Source organism: Pelecanus crispus, chromosome 3 (genome assembly GCF_030463565.1).
Source record: "Pelecanus crispus isolate bPelCri1 chromosome 3, bPelCri1.pri, whole genome shotgun sequence".
Classification (NCBI taxonomy): domain Eukaryota; kingdom Metazoa; phylum Chordata; class Aves; order Pelecaniformes; family Pelecanidae; genus Pelecanus; species Pelecanus crispus.
Genome location: NC_134645.1, coordinates 5,701,378 through 5,706,749, shown reverse-complemented (window position 1 = coordinate 5,706,749; position 5,372 = coordinate 5,701,378).

Genomic DNA, 5,372 nt, shown 5'->3' with positions numbered 1-5,372 from the left:
CATAAATCATGCCCTGTGTACACCCATGCCCTTCTGGCAATTGATAGAAGGGAACCAGTATCATAGTAGAGAGGAATACTGACCACAAGCAACAACATGTATGAGAGCAAAATTTGGCTGCAGATGTTTGTACCAGATTTACTAGCTGACAAGCCTAGCCAGCTTGAGCTTGCATCATAATCTAATAAAAACCTAATAATACCTTTTCATCTAACTCAGTCAGCCACATATATCAGGCTTTGGAGGTGTCAGTCTAAAAAGAGAAATGTATTTCTGCCTTGGAGATATTTTTATTGCTGAGGAAAAATATATTGCAAGAAACGGTTCCTTACACAGCAGGAGAATTCCACTTTGGAAAAATAAAAAAGAAAAGTCAGGCAATAAAAATTCACATTTCTTATCAGATCTGTCCTGATATGATGCACTCAAACTTGAAAGCTGCTTCTCCTATCTCTTGCAACTTCTTTCTTTTAAATTCTGAAGAGGCTTGACAGGCAGAAAATGAACAGATGCACATTACAGGTGGGAGATGATCTTGTAGGAGGTCTATGCTCGAGTTATGCAAAGATAAGGATGCGGAGGCATGCCTACATGGTGGAGCGCTGTGTGGGCAGAGGCATCCCCCAGCATGCACCTCTTTACAGGACTGGATATTGCATAAGGCTTGCAAATGACTTCCTGTCCCTCCATTTTGTACCTTGGAAGATACCAATGCAGAGACATTTCACCAGAAACAGGCTGCCCTTCAGGTTCCAAATCTCATTCTTCCTGTCCCAGCTTCCCTGCTGAGCAGTCATCTTTTCAAAGCCAGCAAGCTAGCTGGCTAGTTCCTCGTAAGCATCGTGTGCTTCCTGAACCGGGTTCTCTTTGGCATCTCTGCTCCCTGGAGGTTATGGACGCCTCTGGCTGTGGGAAGGACGCTGAGCGCTATTGCACTCTGGTGCACTACTCTTCTGCTCCTTGCATGACAAACTTCACCTCAGTAGCCAAGTGTCTTCTGCAGTTGGATGTGCAGGCAAGATAAAAAGCATATATTCTATATATATCAAGAGCAGCCATGCAGGAAGGTAGGGCAGAACTGTTAGCGCACACTAATGTGCCTATAGTGATGTGCGTTAACTTCCCTGTATAAGAAGAATAAACAACAAATGAGTGGTGAGGTTTTTTGATACTAAGCTACATTTTTCAATGCTGAATACCTTTGATAAGTTATCTTCAAACTGGAGTGCTTGACAGGACAGCTCTAGTTCTTCACATTTACACAGGACAGCAAAACTCAAAGTTAGTCAGAGATGTTCTCAAACTACATTTAACTAGAAGTATTATGGGTACAGCACCCTCACTGGCTTTCTTTATGAAGGTGCAAAATATGATTTCCTCTTGTCATTATATATCTGCCTTTTGGAGGGTAGTCATTAGATTCATATGAACTTGATTCATATGAACAAGAAAGCTTTATATAGTTTAATATTCCAATGAATTTTGTAGTCTTATTTATGAAGGACAGATATGAACATTCCTGGTCAAAAGTCAAACTCTTGTGTAAAAGTTTTTATTCATTTTAAATAGATATCAAAGGCAGAGCCATGGTGAGTTTCCAGCAGTTCGTTACAGTGCTGTGTATTTACTAGTCTATCTCTTTTAAACTTCTTTAAACTTTAAACTTTTAAACTTCTCCTTAAATATAACAAGCTTTAAGGTTAATAAATCCATGTTAGAACACACATGGAATACTTATTTCTGGCCACATATTGTTTATTCTCTACTGCATTATTTGTCTTAAATTATAAACCAAGTTTCAAACTCTTTTACCATCCACATAGTGAAAAACATATTGCAACTATTATTTCGTTAGGCACATGTACAGATTAAATTAAAATTGGAAATATCAAAATGGCTATTGTCTGTGTGATAATAACCTTTCATCTTCTAGTTTTACAAACAATCCATCAAAAACAAATTCTGAAGTTTAGGAGGGTAGTTCTGGAAGTCCAGTATACAACTGAAAAAATTACATAGTGATATTAGGCATATTTTAGGAAAATAAGTGTTACAATAATTTGTTCTGCTCTAGGCAGTGTCATGAATCCATCGTGGCACATAGTGAAAGAAAACAAGTCAAGAATGCTGGAATACCTTTCTTTACCACAAGACACCCACACAGGCTCATAATAGGACAACATTCAGTGAAGTAGAAAATAAACCTAATAGAAACAAACTTACAGGAAAAAGTTTTCTAACTATACCCTCTATACTATGCACCTAAAATCAATGAGTTTTTAATTCCCTTCTTTTTCCAGTGGAAAGCCATATGATCACAGGAGGCTAAATTTTAGTTCAGTGAACATAAAGAGCTGACACAGAGAAAATACTTATGGAGCACAAAGCACAGTCTTCCTCATGTCCTTCAAGAGAAACACTGAAATGACTGCTAGGGAAGTCTAGGAAACAATGTATTTTAGTGGTGTCGTCTGTGCAGAGCAGGGACTGGTCACCAAGGTAAATTATCATTCCAGTATAGAAATATTTGTGACATCAGTGCCTGCAGTATCACAGAACACGAGAAAGATATGTTGTTGGTGTCTCTCCCTTCATTCAGGTCTACGTCACTTACTTGTTCTTTCAATATATAGTTGAACTGTCCATTTTATAATCAAGATTAAAACAAACAGCTACAGATGTGAACTCATAAATCTTTTTTCCAAATTCTGTCTGAAACTTAACTGTGATTAATGGATACATTTCCATCAACAGCTGTCAAAACCTAAACTGACAGCTTGATTTCTAAACCTTTTCTATAAGAGCAGTGGGAGCATGGAGGTTGGAAAACTGGAACTCTCAAGATCTATGCAAAGATCAGCAGAGCAACACACACATATAGGGTAAAAGTTGAAGATATGCAGGTTTAACAGAAGCCCCAGCAAACCTAAAGGAGAGTAAGTTTTGTAAGGGACAGAGTAATCGAAGTAATCACGAAAATAATAAATGGTCTGGCCCAGACAGTTGTCTTCTCTAAGTGGCCCTCCTTGTTTTCTTTTTATCCATTTCTCATTTCATGCTCCTAATCAGGTTCAAATGAGGTGTATCTTCTCCACCTCTGCAAGCCTGACCTACTTCACAGGGATTAGCAGCACTGTGACATGTCTCCCCTGTTTTAGGAACGCTCTGTTCTGTTTTAGGTATGAAAGCAACTCTGCCTTGTTCCTGAGTGGACTTTGCCTGAACTGCAAAACTCCTCTGTACTGAATGTGGCTAGAAATTACTTCTAAATTACTTGTAAGTCTTTTGCTCTTTTCATCCTCAAGCCTTTCTTTCATGGTCCTTTTGAATTCACAGGAACCCTCCCATACCTTTGGAGCCATCATTTTGCATGTTCCTTCTTAGCCACTTCATGGAGATCTGTTTTGCCACCCCCTTCATTCACATGTTTTGAGGACACCAATACAATTATTTAGCACCTTGGACCACGCAATAAAATGTTCCTCAACTTTCCCTTTTGCACATCAGCTCTTTGTCACATAAATTCTCCTAATTTGGCTCCACCAGATCTGAAACCTCTCTCGGTTGTGGCCAATCACTTCCCCCTCCAGAAGTATCTATAGAAAAACTAGCATGTTTCCCTCAGGTTTCCCCAGTTCTTACTGAGCAGCAGAAAAAAGTCCTTTCTGTACTACCTCCTCACAAGGGAACTTCAGCCAAGTGTGTGTCTTCTCAAATAATTTCTACTGCTGTATTTCTTTCTCTTCGCTACATGTCTCGGGTCTAAACATTGCTAAAATACTACATCCAACTTTCAAACTATCCATTCAGGAAGGGCACTGGTAAATTAGAGAAAGGTTTTTTTTGGTTGGTTGGTTTTTTTTACACACCACAAGAATAGCTAAAGGATTAGAAAAATTGTAATATAATGACTTTGAGTTCAGTCTGTGTGTATCACATGGAAGATATTAGAAGATCTATGTGTTCTGTGAGGCTCTTACTTACTTAATCCTCAGCTGGCATTAGTCGTGGTGGCAAGAAGCTTACGGCTCAGAAAGGCAGGGTTCTCTACAATGCTGGGAAGCTGTCGGCAAAAATCTTCTTTGGTAATGGCAGGTACTATTTGAATACCTAGTGAGGAGAGAGTATCACTGAGTTATTGAGAGGTGACCTACTCTTGACAAGTAGCAAATGAGGAAAATTGCTGTCACTGTTTCATTTCTGTGTAGTGTGAGCGGTGCTACAGGCAGGCCTGTCTCCCCACTTGCTCAGCGCTGGAGGAACAGTGGAAGCCCATAGCTGCTGCTAAATTCTTCCTGACTAGGAGTAAGCTTTAGCTTCTGTCCCCAGATGCTAATGCTGAGTCCACTTCAGTGTCAATTAGCAAAGGCCAGACCTACACTCAGGCTTTAAAGAGTGGTGTGATCAAAGCCCAGATTCCTATGGAGAGAGATAGGAGTAATGTAAAGGCGCCTCATAAGACAAACTGGCCAAGTGTGACAAAATCCAGAGGTAGCAAGTCCTACTGTTTCCTCTCCTGCGGGGGAGGGGGAGGGATATGTAAATGGTTTAACAACAGGGCTTCTTAACTTTTGGAGTAACTTGGAAAATTCTTCATCACAAGTTACTTCCAAGCCAAGACAGTCTTCAACAAACTAGAACTAATTTCCTTATCAGACAGGAAGGCAGCTCAGATCTGTACAACAATCTCCTCTTACTTCTTCTGGTCAATTTACCAGGCTAACTAAGGAAGTTGACTGTCCTAATTACCATTAATTGAGAGTGCAATCATTGCACTCAAGGGCAGGGCTGCTGTTCAGAGGGACCTGGACAAGCCAAAGGAGTGGGGCTGACCGGAATCTCATTGAAGTCAAGGAAAACCACAAACTCCTGTGTCTGGGATGGGCTAAACAAGGCATTTGGATAGACAGGCTGCCTGCCTGGGGCAGCCGGTCCCTTGGGGCCCTAGCGAACACTTGATTAAACATGATGCCGCAGTGCAGCCCGACGGGGCTGGTGGCCAACAGCATCCCCGTGAAGAGATTATCGCTTTTTATGCAGCCACTCGCAGCGTGGCACCCTGAATACAGCACCCCGTTACAAGCGCCCCAATACAAGAAAGACGCCTAAACCTGGTGGGAGAGCCGCGAAGCCACCGCGCCGGTGGGACCGGAGCACCTGCCCTGCGGCCCTTGCTTGGAGCTGGGGCTTGAGACGGCCCCCGGGACTGTGGCAGCGGGGCCTCTCTTCGTGAGGGGAAGCCGAGCCGCCTCACGGGCCGCCCAACGGTTCTCCCGCCCAACGGCCGCGCCGCGCGCTCCCTCCCTCCCTCGCAGGCCCCGCCCCCGCGGCGGCGGCTCGCGCCCTCACTTCCTGGGGCGGGCGGGTTGAAC